Source organism: Taudactylus pleione, unplaced genomic scaffold, assembly GCF_031769625.1.
Source record: "Taudactylus pleione unplaced genomic scaffold, aTauple2 ptg000199l, whole genome shotgun sequence".
Classification (NCBI taxonomy): Eukaryota; Metazoa; Chordata; class Amphibia; order Anura; family Myobatrachidae; genus Taudactylus; species Taudactylus pleione.
In genome coordinates, this window is record NW_028284601.1 from 9,854,828 (window position 1) to 9,870,677 (window position 15,850).

Genomic DNA, 15,850 nt, shown 5'->3' on the forward strand with positions numbered 1-15,850 from the left:
AATACTCACTAAACCCCACGTAGAGGTCATTAAGCGCACGGCCCCGATGATATTACTCAGCAAGCACAAAAAACGTTCATCTTTGTAGTCATAATGCTTCCCAAATACGATAGAACAGATAATGTTGGATACAGCACAGGCAAAGAAAAATGTAGGATCAAACGGCTTCCCTATCAACAGACAGCAAATAATAATATCAGTGACAACAGGAATCAGCAAAGTGACATAGTGACACAGACAGAAGGGAGTTATTAGTCCTGGAGCCTGTCCCTCTCATTGCCGGGTGAAGCAGACAAAAGGAAGCTGCGAGACATGCAGCCTGTCCCTGGCTGCAAGGTGACACACACAGAATTCAGCTTCAGCTTTCATTCCTGGAGCCTGTCCCTCTCACTGCAGGATGCACATCCCACCTGGCTGTACCATGCCACCCTCTCCTCCCACCTGGCTGTACCATGCCACCCTCTCCTCCCACCTGGCTGTACCATGCCACCCTCTCCTCCCACCTGGCTGTACCATGCCACCCTCTCCTCCCACCTGGCTGTACCATGCCACCCTCTCCTCCCACCTGGCTGTACCATGCCACCCTCTCCTCCCACCTGGCTGTACCATGCCACCCTCTCCTCCCACCTGGCTGTACCATGCCACCCTCTCCTCCCACCTGGATGTACCATGCCACCCTCTCCTCCCACCTGGCTGTACCATGCCACCCTCTCCTCCCACCTGGCTGTACCATGCCACCCTCTCCTCCCACCTGGCTGTACCATACCACCCTCTCCTCCCACCTGGCTGTACCATACCACCTTCTCCTCCAACCTGGCTGTACCATGCCACCCTCTCCTCCCACCTGGCTGTACCATACCACCCTCTCCTCCCACCTGGATGTACCATGCCAACCTCTCCTCCCACCTGGATGTACCATGCCACCCTCTCCTCCCACCTGGCTGTACCATGCCAACCTCTCCTCCCACCTGGCTGTACCATGCCACCCTCTCCTCCCACCCCTGGCTGTACCATACCACCCTCTCCTCCCACCTGGCTGTACCATGCCACCCTCTCCTCCCACCTGGATGTACCATGCCACCCTCTCCTCCCACCTGGATGTACCATGCCAACCTCTCCTCCCACCTGGCTGTACTATGCCACCCTCTCCTCCCACCTGGCTGTACCATACCACCCTCTCCTCCCACATGGCTGTACCATACCACCCTCTCCTCCAACCTGGCTGTACCATGCCACCCTCTCCTCCCACCTGGCTGTACCATACCACCCTCTCCTCCCACCTGGATGTACCATGCCAACCTCTCCTCCCACCTGGCTGTACCATACCACCCTCTCCTCCCACCTGGATGTACCATGCCAACCTCTCCTCCCACCTGGATGTACCATGCCACCCTCTCCTCCCACCTGGCTGTACCATGCCAACCTCTCCTCCCACCTGGCTGTACCATACCACCCTCTCCTCCCACCTGGCTGTACCATACCACCCTCTCCTCCCACCTGGATGTACCATGCCAACCTCTCCTCCCACCTGGATGTACCATGCCACCCTCTCCTCCCACCTGGCTGTACCATGCCAACCTCTCCTCCCACCTGGCTGTACCATACCACCCTTCCTCCCACCTGGCTGTACCATGCCACCCTCTCCTCCCACCTGGATGTACCATGCCAACCTCTCCTCCCACCTGGCTGTACCATGCCACCCTCTCCTCCCACCTGGCTGTACCATGCCAACCTCTCCTCCCACCTGGATGTACCATGCCACCCTCTCCTCCCACCTGGATGTACCATGCCACCCTCTCCTCCCACCTGGCTGTACCATGCCACCCTCTCCTCCCACCTGGCTGTACCATGCCACCCTCTCCTCCCACCTGGCTGTACCATACCACCCTCTCCTCCCACCTGGCTGTACCATACCACCTTCTCCTCCAACCTGGCTGTACCATGCCACCCTCTCCTCCCACCTGGCTGTACCATACCACCCTCTCCTCCCACCTGGATGTACCATGCCAACCTCTCCTCCCACCTGGATGTACCATGCCACCCTCTCCTCCCACCTGGCTGTACCATGCCAACCTCTCCTCCCACCTGGCTGTACCATGCCACCCTCTCCTCCCACCTGGCTGTACCATACCACCCTCTCCTCCCACCTGGCTGTACCATGCCACCCTCTCCTCCCACCTGGATGTACCATGCCAACCTCTCCTCCCACCTGGCTGTACCATGCCACCCTCTCCTCCCACCTGGATGTACCATGCCAACCTCTCCTCCCACCTGGCTGTACCATGCCACCCTCTCCTCCCACCTGGCTGTACCATGCCACCCTCTCCTCCCACCTGGCTGTACCATACCACCCTCTCCTCCAACCTGGCTGTACCATGCCACCCTCTCCTCCCACCTGGCTGTACCATACCACCCTCTCCTCCCACCTGGATGTACCATGCCAACCTCTCCTCCCACCTGGATGTACCATGCCACCCTCTCCTCCCACCTGGCTGTACCATGCCAACCTCTCCTCCCACCTGGCTGTACCATACCACCCTCTCCTCCCACCTGGCTGTACCATGCCACCCTCTCCTCCCACCTGGATGTACCATGCCAACCTCTCCTCCCACCTGGCTGTACCATGCCACCCTCTCCTCCCACCTGGCTGTACCATGCCACCCTCTCCTCCCACCTGGCTGTACCATGCCACCCTCTCCTCCCACCTGGCTGTACCATGCCACCCTCTCCTCCCACCTGGCTGTACCATGCCACCCTCTCCTCCCACCTGGCTGTACCATGCCACCCTCTCCTCCCATCTGGCTGTACCATGCCACCCTCTCCTCCCACCTGGCTGTACCATGCCACCCTCTCCTCCCACCTGGCCGCCTCATCCAAGAGTGGACAACCTGTAAGTCAGTAACTACTATATGCAGGGGCGCCAAGGAGAGGGGGGAGCGGGTACTGATTACCCGAGCCCAGGCTTGTTGGAGGGGGCCTGGCGGGGTCCGGGGTCCATACCGCTGCCCCTTACTTGTCAGCAGCCAAGTACATGCTGCTGTGTGCTGGGCTGCAGTGGAAGACTGATCTCTTCTGCTGAGCAGCAACAGCAGTCTTCTCTGCCTGTGGGGAAAAGCGATCACACTGACCGTGATCCCTGGATTTGCGCAGGGTTGAGGGGCTACAGCACCTTCCCAGCTCACAGCAAAGAGCTTTTTTCCCTTTTCCTTCTAAGGGGATGTGGCCACGCCTCCCATAATTAGGCCACACCCCTTCTCATGGGCCCGGCCAGTTCTTTATGAACCTGATGAAGTCTGTCCCTCTCAGGCAGGGTGACACAGTCAGAAGGGAGCTATATGAGATGGAGGCTGTCCCTCTCAGGCAGGGTGACACAGTCAGAAGGGAGCTATATGAGATGGAGGCTGTCCCTCTCAGGCAGGGTGACACATTTAGTATTGGGCTATAAGAAAATGCCATTTTTGGGGATTGGACTGCATTTCTCATATGCAACAAAAGGCTTGGATGTGGTGGGTGAAGGTGGCGTTACCCAAAGCCTATGGGCTTCTCTTCGCAGAGTGATGTCAGAGGGATCCAATCCCAGCACCTCCCACAGCGCAGAATGACACCAGAGAGATTTCTGGGTCCCTCAATCGCAAAGGACAGCTCTTAACGAGAGAGCTGTCCTTTGCATTTTTGTTCATGCATAAAGGCGTAATTAATGCCGGCATGCATTCAAAGTGGCAGGAAGCATCGCATGCAAATTGCAATGCGTCATGCATCCCGCTCAAGGAGCCTGTCCCTCCCATTTTAGAGTGGAGCTAAAAGGCAGATCATTTGGAGCTAGAAGGCAGATCATTTACCTCACACTTCAGGGTGATAGAGAGAGCATAGAGTTAAAACAAGACACAGAGCCTGTCCATCTCACTGGAAGTTGGCACAAACAGTATGGAGCTATAAGACACTTAGGCCCTCATTCAGAGCCGTACGCTCTGAGCAGAGCGCACGCTCTGAATGAGGGCCGGCCTCCATTTTCATGGAGCGTCCTCCTGGACGCTCGTATAGCTGTGGGTCACCACCGACAGGCTATACGAGCGTGCATTGTGATGGTCGCGATGGTCGAGACCATCGCGACCATCGAATTTGCGAGCCGGAGCCTGCGGTTGAGGTATTCAACCGCAAGCTCCGGAGTGATTTGGCTCTATCAGAGCCAAAATCACTCCCACTGACATCACTAGTGATGTCAGTGGGCCGGCTTCTGACGGGAGGCGTTCCCGTGGGAACGCCCCCGTCAGGGAGGCACGCCCCCGGCACGCCCACCAAAGGGGGCGTGCTGTCAATCAACATTGACAGCACGCCCCCTTTGATCGGACACAACGAGCGAAGGACTTTCCTTCGCTCGTCGCGTCTGGTGCATGCGCACGACGGAGCTCCCTCCGTCGTGCGCATGCTCAGTGCATAACATCAACCCACTTGCGAGCGGACAGCCGCTCGCGAGTGGGTCTGAATCAGGCCCTTAGCTGTTTTGACAGCATTACCTTTAAACTACCTGTATTCATTAATCACTATGGACCCACAAGTTTCCGCATGTTTTGGGCCAATTCATTATTAGAGGCCCAATGGGGCTGCCTAGTATTCAGCAAATTCAGGAAACTGAGTTTGCTTGCAGGAACCACTGGCATCTTCAGATGGTGTTGATTCCTGGAGCCTATGGGAAAGAGGTCCGGAGTTGCGAAAAGGAACCAAACAGACCTGCCACTGCATTGTGTACCCTGTGGCCGCATGCATGCATGCGTGAACTCAGGTTATGCATGCACAGTCGGCTGATCGCCAGAGGTAAGTATCACTGCTACTTTGTTAGTAGTGTTACTGATTGCAGATCTCCACTCTGGAGCAATACTGAATTGCTCCGGTAATTATGTATCCATCCATGCAACTTGAGACAAGTTGAATACTTAATTATTGGGGCCACCCAGTCTGTCCTTTGTTCTGCAAGGAAACACAAAGGGAGCTATGAGACAAGATGGTATATTTACTAAAGTGAGAGTTTTTAGAAGAGGAGATGTTGCCTATAGCAACCAATCAGATTCTAGCTATTATCTTCTAGAAGGTGCTTGTTAAATGTTAAATAGAATCTGATTGATTGCTATGGGCAACATCTCCACTTCTAAAAACTCTCACTTTAGTAAATATACCCCATGGTGTCTGGCCCTCCCACTGCAAGATGTCGCAGACAGAAGGGAGCTACCAGACATGTTGCCAGGCCCTCCCACTGCAGGATGTCGCAGACAGAAGGGAGCTACCAGACATGTTGCCAGGCCCTCCCACCAGGGCCGGATTAAGGTCTGTGGGGGCCCCTGGGCAACAAACTTGTGGGGGCCCCTTATGCAATGTCCCCAGTAGCAGTGCCCCTTATGCAGTGCCCCCAGTAATGGTCCCCTCTATGCAGTGCACACTGTAGTAGTGCCCCCAGACCCAGTAGTGGTCCCCCCCTATGCAGTGCCCCAAGTAATGGTCCCCCATATGCAGTGCCCACTGTAGTAATGCCCTTATGCAGTTCCCCCAGAAGTGGTCCCCCTATGCAGTACCCCTTATATAATGCCCCCAGTAGTGGTCCCCCTATACAGTGCCCCTTATAAAGTGCCCCCAGACACAGTAGTGGTCCCCCCCTATTGCCCCCAGTAGTAGCCCCCCCTATACAGCGGGGCCAGTAGTTGTCCCCACTATGCATTGACCCTAGAAAACACCCCCCAGTGTCCCCCTTGAAGCGGCCCCCTATACAGTGCCTCCTATAGCGGCCCCCCTATGCAGTGCCCTCTGTAGTGGCCTCCTCCCCTATGCAGTCCCCTGTAGCTGCCCCCCCCATGCAGTGACCTCTGTAGCGGCCCCTACCCTATGCAGTGTGTCCCCTGTAGCTGCCCCCCCCACCATCCAGTGACCTCTATAGCGGCCCCTTCCCCTATGCAGTGACCTCTGTAGCAGCCCCCTCCCCTATGCAGTGTCCCCTGTAGCTGTCCCCCCATGCAGTGACCGCTGTAGCGGCCCCCTCCCCTATGCAGTGTCCCCTGTAGCTGCCCCCCCATGCAGTGACCGCTGTAGCGGCCCCCTCCCCTATGCAGGGACCTCTTTAGCAGCCCCCTTCCCTATGCAGTCTCCCCTGTAGCTGCCTCCCCATGCGATGACCGCTGTAGGGGCCCCCTCCCCTATGCAGTGTCCCCTGTAGCTGCCCCCTCCTCTATGCAGTGTCCCCTGTAGCTGCCCCCTCCCCTATGCAGTCTCCCCTGTAGCTGCCCCCCATGCGGTGACCGCTGTAGGGGCCCCCTCCCCTATGCAGTGTCCCCTGTAGCTGCCCCCTCCCCTATGCAGTGTCCCCTGTAGCTGCCCCCTCCCCTATGCACACACAAACAAAAAAAAAAATCACCACTTACCTGAATTCCCGCTCCTGATGCAGTCGGCATTGCCCGCTCCGAGTCCCGGCTCTTCCACTGCACTATGGGAGAGACGTCAGCGTCATGACGTCTATCCCATTATCAGCAGATGCGGGGGGAGCCGGAAGTCGGAGCTCATGAGTGAGCTCCGGCTGGCTCCCTCCATTGCGCAGCAGCCAATGAGAGTCTGGCTCTCACCGGCTGCTGTAACATACACACAGCTGCCGCCGGCGGCTGTGTGTATGTCACTGTGTAGTGTAGACTGCGCTCACTGCGCGGTCTACACTAAACTAGCGGAGGGGTCACTATCGGTGGGTGCAGACAGCGCACCGCTGCTAGTGGGGGCCCCTCCGGGTGTGGGGGCCCAGGGAGGACCGCCCCTGTGGCCCCTCCCTTAATCCGGCCCTACCTCCCACTGCAGGGTGTCACAGACAGAAGGGAACTACCAGACATGGTGCCAGGCCCTCCCATTGCAGGGTGACACAGACAGAAGGGAGCTACCAGACATGGTGCCAGGCCCTCCCACTGCAGGATGTCAGAGACAGAAGGAAGCTACGAGACATGGTGCCAGGCCCTCCCACTGCAGGGTGACACAGACAGAAGGGAGCTACCAGACATGGTGCCAGGCCCTCCCACTGCAGGATGTCACAGACAGAAGGGAGCTACGAGACATGGTGCCAGGCCCTCCCACTGCAGGGTGTCACAGACAGAAGGGAGCTACGAGACATGGTGCCAGGCCCTCCCACTGCAGGGTGACACAAACAGAAAGGAGCTACCAGACATGGTGCCAGGCCCTCCCACTGCAGGATGTCACAGACAGAAGGGAGCTACGAGACATGGTGCCAGGCCCTCCCACTGCAGGGTGACACAAACAGAAACGAGCTACTATGAGACATAGGGTTTGCAGTATCTACAGTATGAGCCATAAAATATTTCTGTACCTTCAGTTTTGTGAAACTCCTCAGCAAGAAACTTTGCCTTGTCCTGGATTCTCTCCTCTATGCGCTTCTCTTCCCCATCCCAAAATTTCTTAAGGTGCTAAGTGCAAAACGCCGCATTTGTTTCCAGCGTTCCCCATTGCTGGTAGTTATGCCTGTGGGGAGGAAATGTTCAGTAAGTTAGATATCTCAAATGTGACTATTTGATATAGTATAAAATACATGCCTACTATATACTGTATATTAAACTCCCCATCGCCTGCTGAGTGTTCCCTCCTAGCAGTGCAGGGTAAACCATCAATCATAATCATAATGAAATAACGACACAGACTTGTATAAGGGGAAAGGAAGGTCAGCTTTATTTAATTTTAAACTAATTAAACTATTTAATGTATAACTGAACTAACTAATAGAATAAGAAAGAAAGACAGACAGAGTATGGTGGCGCAGAAAGAGCGGCCCCACAATGCAAGATCACCAACTGCATACTCACACCGATCTTCTACATGGGAGGTGAGCAGCCAGCCCATTACCATGCCCAAGGTATCCACCTCCCACCCCAATGACACAACGTGAGACCCACCTGGTTAGGTGGTTGCTGCTGACCCCAGAAGGGTAAAATCAGCCTAAGCCATGTATTGGAAGGGAGAGCACCTCAAGCTCCAAAGACAGATGGCGACTGCTACCATTCTTTCCCGCCACAAGAAAAGCCGACACCAAACAACTCAATGAATAAGGGAAGGAGGGCGGGAAACAGCCGACCAGAGAAATTTCTATGAAATGGCTGCCAAGCAGCAACTCTGAAACAGCACTGACCCACCCTCTGCCAATCCTATAGGCTAACCAAACCTAACCCCACCCCCTGCCCAATCCTATAGGCTAACCAAACCTAACCCCACCCCACAACACTACGTCACTAAACAACTAGCCCCTTCTTGTCCAGAGGCCGACACCCACAGGCTCAGGTATTTAACTCCTTGCATATGAAATGCACTCCGTCCTACAATATCTATTATATATTTTTGTAGGGGAATGAAAAAAAGTGATTGTGTGTGCGGTGCTGTTCATCATGTAAACAAAAGAAAACTGAGAATGCTTATTTAGGATATATAGGACAATGCATATATATGTATGACATACAGGACACTGCATAAAACACACAAAATAAAACATTTAACACACAAGATGGTCAGCCTGACATGCTGCAGATAACACACAGGATGGGCAGCCTGACATGCTGCAGATAACACACAAGATGGTCAGCCTGACATGCTGCAGATAACACACAAGATGGTCAGCCTGACATGCTGCAGATAACACACAAGATGGTCAGCCTGACATGCTGCAGATAACACACAAGATGGTCAACCTGACATGCTGCAGATAACACACAAGATGGTCAGCCTGACACGCTGCAGATAACACACAGGGTGGGCAGCCTGACACGCTGCAGATAACACACAGGGTGGGCAGCCTGACACGCTGCAGATAACACACAGGGTGGTCAGCCTGACACGTTGCAGATAACACACAGGGTGGGCAGGCTGACACGCTGCAGATAACACACCTGATGGGCAGCCTGACACGCTGCAGATAACACACAGGGTGGGCAGCCTGACACGCTGCAGATAACACACAGGATGGGCAGCCTGACACGCTGCAGATAACACACAGGATGGGCAGCCTGACACGCTGCAGATAACACACAGGATGGGCAGCCTGACACGCTGCAGATAACACACAGGATGGGCAGCCTGACACGCTGCAGATAACACACAGGATGGGCAGCCTGACACGCTGCAGATAACACACAGGATGGGCAGCCTGACACGCTGCAGATAACACACAGGATGGGCAGCCTGACACGCTGCAGATAACACACAGGATGGGCAGCCTGACACGCTGCAGATAACACACAGGATGGGCAGCCTGACACGCTGCAGATAACACACAGGATGGGCAGCCTGACACGCTGCAGATAACACACAGGATGGGCAGCCTGACACGCTGCAGATAACACACAGGATGGGCAGCCTGACACGCTGCAGATAACACACAGGATGGGCAGCCTGACACGCTGCAGATAACACACAGGATGGGCAGCCTGACACGCTGCAGATAACACACAGGATGGGCAGCCTGACACGCTGCAGATAACACACAGGATGGGCAGCCTGACACGCTGCAGATAACACACAGGGAGGGCAGGCTGACACGCTGCAGATAACACACAGGATGGGCAGCCTGACATGCTGCAGATAACACACAGGGTAATGGCCGCTCGCACATACACGGTCTGATGACCGTGCATGCCCAATCGCGCACCGGGGCGTGCCAGGGATAGTAGAGCCCTGGATGTGTTACTTCACAAATCTGATCAGAACATAATAGCAAATAGTAGGAATAAAAATTCTAATTATTGGGTCTAAATCCCGATAATTAAGAAAAATGTGCCCCAATGTGCTATTTGTTCCAACAACATGATATGTTAGTAAGAGGAAATGGAACCTAATACAAAACGGTAAAGTAATAATGGGTCGATTATTAAGGGATTGTTGTGTTTTATTTCTGATATAGCCAATCGTAGTTTTATACCCAATCCAACATTATCGTCATTACCTTGAATATCTGGATATTTGAGAAGAATGAGGCAGCCATATCGGAGTGTAATGCTGACAGTCTCCGTCCCAGCAAAGAACAAGTTCACTGTAGATGCTTATCCTGGGTAAATAAGACACAAAAATAACCAAATCAACTTCTTCTTGATGATTCTAAGAAACACAGATGACACCTTTCTGTACATTACACGCAAAAGACTATTAATTTGAAGTGGTGAACACAAGAGGGGACTTTTATGAAAGCTTTTCCGCAGGTAACAGCATAGGAAACTTGTGCAAAACCATTGAAATTTTATATGCTATTTTTTTTAAGGGTTACAAAATTAGCAAAGCCAAATGCCTGACTGTTTGCTGTCCCAGGCTGATATAGCAGCTAATTTCATTATAGGAGAGCCAGTGAGATTTTATCCATTGTTCCTTTTATATTCAATCTGGAAGACAGATATATCTGCAGAAGATGGTCATTCATACACACTGAACGGCCATCATCTGATTCTGCCCGTGGGACCTGGTGGCCAGGTCTGGGGTGTGTCCCGTCCCCTCCTCGTGGCTGCCGCTGTGTGTGTATGGGCGGTCTGGAGACTGCCCGTACAAACGTGCTGATGGACAGATATGTCTGCAGACATATCTGTACATTGGCTGTGCAGCATAGCCAATGCGATATGTCTGTGAATGACGCCATTCACAGACATATCGTGGGTACACACTGGCCGACGGGCAGCAGATACTGTATATTGGGCGTTCACTTGATCGGCCAATATATCTGTCAGTGTGTACCCAGCTTCAGACTCAGAGGGATGATCACTTGGAGCAGATACTTGTAATAGTAAAACTAGAACACAGCTCTGCCCCCCTTTAACCACTTACCTAGCGACATCATATGTGATGCAACCAGTGGCGGCTCCAGCGGTGTGGCTGCAGTGCAGTCCAAAATTCAGATAGGGGAGCCACACCAACTGCCACCCCAAATGTTGCCAAATATTGCCGGCCTGGACTCCCTGGCTGTTGGTGTGGCTCCCCTATTTTAATTTTAGACTGTGCTAAAGCCCTACATCTGGAGCCGCCACTGGATGCGACCGAAGCCAGCTGTGCTTCAGCTGCTAATCTTGCATCACATACGACCGTGCTACCCTGTTCTGTGCTTCAGCTGCCAATCTTGCATCACATTCGACCGTGCTACCCCGTTCTGTGCTTCGGCGGTAGAAGAGAAGATTCATTCTGCACAAGTGATCTCAATGCCTCCACTTGCACTGTCTGGATTTCACCATACAGAATCAGCACAACCCTCCCTCACTGCTCACTGCCTTCGATATAACAGTGTACTTACTGTACAGCATAAATTCCTTACAGCCTAATAATCCATAATGAAAAGGATAAGGGACAGAGGGCCTGATTCAGAGCCGGACGCTATTTGCGAACGGTCGTTCAGAAATAGGGGCCGGCTATTTAAATCGAGTGCTCGCTCTTTGCGGTCTGTTGACGCCTCTATGTCTGAGCGAGCGAACGAAACATGTGTTCGCTATTTTGTAAAGACGTCCCCTGGCCGTTCGCATCATACGTCATCTCCGCTATTTATTAGATTAATCGAGTACATCGAAAGGCGTCTGAACTGCTCGCAGTGCTTGTGGTAGGTTTTACTAAACTACCACAAGCACTGCGAGCAGTTCAGCTAAAAGACAACCAATGACTATCGATGACACTCCCTTACTAATAATGCACTCCCATTAAACGCCCGTTTTGACCGTTTGGCACGCCTGCGTTCGGATCTCCACTCCCCGTTTTCAAGCACCTTCCCCTGTTACCACCCACAAACGCCTCATTCTGTCACTCAAATTAGCAGGCCCTCGCTGTTTTGCGACCGCAATGACAGGTTGGCGCATGCGCATTACGACCCATACGCATGCGCAGATGTGCGAACATCGCTCGGAGCAAACGACGGGCAGCTTATGGTGATGTCAGTGGGGCCATCCACAAACAGCAGGCATTCGCTTGGGAACGCCTCCATTTGTGAAGCCAGCCCCCCGCCACACCTACAAAACGGGGCGAGCTGTCGATCAACATCGACAGCAGCCCCTTTTGTAGTGAGCCACGAAGCGAGTGCTTTTTGCGCTCGCTCCGTGCTCGCGCAGTGCACACGCCACGCGTGTGCACACTGGGCCACCATTGACCCGATTGCGAGCGCTATGCTCTTGCAAGCGGGTCTGAATCAGGCCCAGAGTCCCGGCTCTCTTCGCTTTAAGGTTCCGAGTAGAACTCAGTCCCTACTCCACTCTCTCGTCAATTTCAGAAATCTAAAACCAAAACCGAACCAAAACACTTGATGGTGGTTTTGCCAAAACCAAAACACGATGATGATTTAGAACCAAAACCAAAACTCGGGGGTCTCTGTATGTACACATCTCTACTTCTATCAAAGATACAGTATCTGCTGCAGTCCCTCATGTATCCATCACAAGTGCAGTTCCCATAGGGGACTGTGAAAATACCCAATGCATCAATCCCTGAAAGCATAGTTTTATGGAGGTTGCCCCCCAATAGCATAGTCCTACTTATGATGGCATTAGCTATTGTAGCTTATAGGCTACAACATGGCAATATTTTTTTCAAAGTGAGACCCTTCTGGTAATGACAGCTCGTGCATACTCGGTTAAATGATAGTATACGTGAGCACTTGTCCCTGAAGGAATTTTTGAAACATATCGCCACACCCACCAAAAAAGAAAGAAATTATTCTTATTGAGGGTAAATATTAATAATTAATTATATTAGTAAATCGAAACAAAATCTAAAAACCATCTAAAATTATGCCATTTTGCTCCTTACCTGCTGTAGCTTAATCAAAAAACAGTCAATAAAGTGGCGGGGAGATTGAGTATTCAGGGTTTCCAAGCTGTTTTTCACCATCTCCTGCACGAATGCCTTCAGGTCTGACAAATACAGCAACCCTCGTTGATGAGGACCAGGAACATTGTCCAGGAACCCATGGAAGTTGTAAAACATCTACAGTAATAAGTCAAGATAGTAGATTAGATCTATTGAAAGACTAGTCATCCAAGAGGCAGCAACTAGTCATCCAAGAGTCAGGGGGACAACTGGTCTAACCGATTCTACCTAATCAGGTCAGCAGAGGCATCAGAAACGTAGTATTCTGGTTTAGAGGTTCACACTTATATCCAGAGTTTGGCTACAGGTTTGGCTAATTTCCGGGGCTTGGACGAAGCCTATGGGCTTCTCTCCGCAAGAGTGCTGTGAGAGGGATCCAATCGGATCCCTCCCAGTGTCCCCCACGGTGCGCCTGTTCTTCTGTGCATGGGCCAGAGGGATTTCTGGGTCATAGACCTGGAAGTCCCTCATTCGCAAAGGACGTCTCTTATCGAGAAAGTTGCCCTTTGCGTTTTCCGTCATGTATACTGGCGTAATTAAGCAAATAAGCTTAAATGGCATTTATTTACAAATACTAATTACACCCCAAAGAGATATCTAACACTCTCATATTTCATTATTTTAACAGGAAAAAGAAAAACTCCAGTGACGTTACCTGTAACTTAAAGTTCTAACAAAATTAACAGAACTTTTTCCTCCTGCACTAGGTATAGTATATAGTATATACCTATATAGTATTTACCTATTTTTATTTGATAAGTATGGTAGAGTATTCTGATGTGTTAATACTCACTAAACCCCACGTAGAGGTCATTAAGCGCACGGCCCCGATGATATTACTCAGCAAGCACAAAAAACTTTCATCTTTGTAGTCATAATGCTTCCCAAATACGATAGAACAGATAATGTTGGATACAGCACAGGCAAAGAAAAATGTAGGATCAAACGGCTTCCCTATCAACAGACAGCAAATAATAATATCAGTGACAACAGGAATCAGCAAGGTGACATAGTGACACAGACAGAAGGGAGTTATTAGTCCTGGAGCCTGTCCCTCTCATTGCCGGGTGAAGCAGACAAAAGGAAGCTGCGAGACATGCAGCCTGTCCCTGGCTGCAAGGTGACACACACAGAATTCAGCTTCAGCTTTCATTCCTGGAGCCTGTCCCTCTCACTGCAGGATACACATCCCACCTGGCTGTACCATGCCACCCTCTCCTCCCACCTGGCTGTACCATGCCACCCTCTCCTCCCACCTGGCTGTACCATACCACCCTCTCCTCCCACCTGGCTGTACCATGCCACCCTCTCCTCCCACCTGGCTGTACCATGCCACCCTCTCCTCCCACCTGGCTGTACCATGCCACCCTCTCCTCCCACCTGGCTGTACCATGCCACGCTCTCCTCCCACCTGGCTGTACCATGCCACCCTCTCCTCCCACCTGGCTGTACCATGCCACCCTCTCCTCCCACCTGGCTGTACCATGCCACCCTCTCCTCCCACCTGGCTGTACCATGCCACCCTCTCCTCCCACCTGCATGTTCCATGCCACCCTCTCCTCCCACCTGCATGTACCATGCCAACCTCTCCTCCCACCTGGATGTACCATGCCAACCTCTCCTCCCACCTGGCTGTACCATGCCAACCTCTCCTCCCACCTGGCTGTACCATGCCACCCTCTCCTCCCACCTGGCTGTACCATGCCACCCTCTCCTCCCACCTGGCTGTACCATGCCACCCTCTCCTCCCACCTGGCTGTACCATGCCACCCTCTCCTCCCACCTGGCTGTACCATGCCACCCTCTCCTCCCACCTGGCTGTACCATACCACCCTCTCCTCCCACCTGGCTGTACCATGCCACCCTCTCCTCCCACCTGGCTGTACCATGCCACCCTCTCCTCCCACCTGGCTGTACCATACCACCCTCTCCTCCCACCTGGCTGTACCATGCCACCCTCTCAACCCACCTGGCTGTACCATGCCACCCTCTCCTCCCACCTGGATGTACCATGCCACCCTCTCCTCCCACCTGGCTGTACCATGCCACCCTCTCCTCCCACCTGGCTGTACCATGCCACCCTCTCCTCCCACCTGGCTGTACCATGCCACCCTCTCCTCCCACCTGGCTGTACCATGCCACCCTCTCCTCCCACCTGGCTGTACCATGCCAACCTCTCCTACCACCTGGCTGTACCATACCACCCTCTCCTCCCACCTGGCTGTACCATGCCACCCTCTCCTCCCACCTGGCTGTACCATGCCACCCTCTCCTCCCACCTGGCTGTACCATGCCACCCTCTCCTCCCACCTGGCTGTACCATGCCACCCTCTCCTCCCACCTGGCTGTACCATGCCACCCTCTCCTCCCACCTGGATGTACCATGCCACCCTCTCTTCCCACCTGGCTGTACCATGCCACCCTCTCCTCCCACCTGGCTGTACCATGCCACCCTCTCCTCCCACCTGGCTGTACCATGCCACCCTCTCCTCCCACCTGGCTGTACCATGCCACCCTCTCCTCCCACCTGGCTGTACCATGCCACCCTCTCCTCCCACCTGGCTGTACCATACCACCCTCTCCTCCCACCTGGCTGTACCATGCCACCCTCTCCTCCCACCTGGCTGTACCATGCCACCGTCTTCTCCCACCTGGCTGTACCATGCCACCCTCTCCTCCCACCTGGCTGTACCATGCCACCCTCTCCTCCCACCTGGCTGTACCATGCCACCCTCTCCTCCCACCTGGCCGCCTCATCCAAGAGTGGACAACCTGTAAGTCAGTAACTACTATATGCAGGGGCGCCAAGGAGAGGGGGGAGCGGGTACTGATTACCCGAGCCCAGGCTTGTTGGAGGGGGCCTGGCGGGGTCCGGGGTCCATACCGCTGCCCCTTACTTGTCAGCAGCCAAGTACATGCTGCTGTGTGCTGGGCTGCAGTGGAAGACTGATCTCTTCTGCTGAGCAGCAACAGCAGTCTTCTCTGCCTGTGGGGAAAAGCGATCACA

At 53.4% G+C, this 15,850-nt stretch overlaps 1 pseudogene across 1 annotated transcript in view; it reads right to left on the reverse strand.

Moving 5' to 3' along the window:
* LOC148518775 (cytochrome P450 2G1-like) overlaps positions 1 to 15,850 on the reverse strand; it is a 43,008-nt pseudogene that overhangs the window by 12,600 nt on the left and 14,558 nt on the right. Inside the window, exon 4 of the transcript XR_015878975.1 lies at positions 10 to 170. The product of XR_015878975.1 is annotated as a cytochrome P450 2G1-like (transcript). The remainder of the gene's footprint in view (positions 1 to 9; positions 171 to 15,850) is intronic.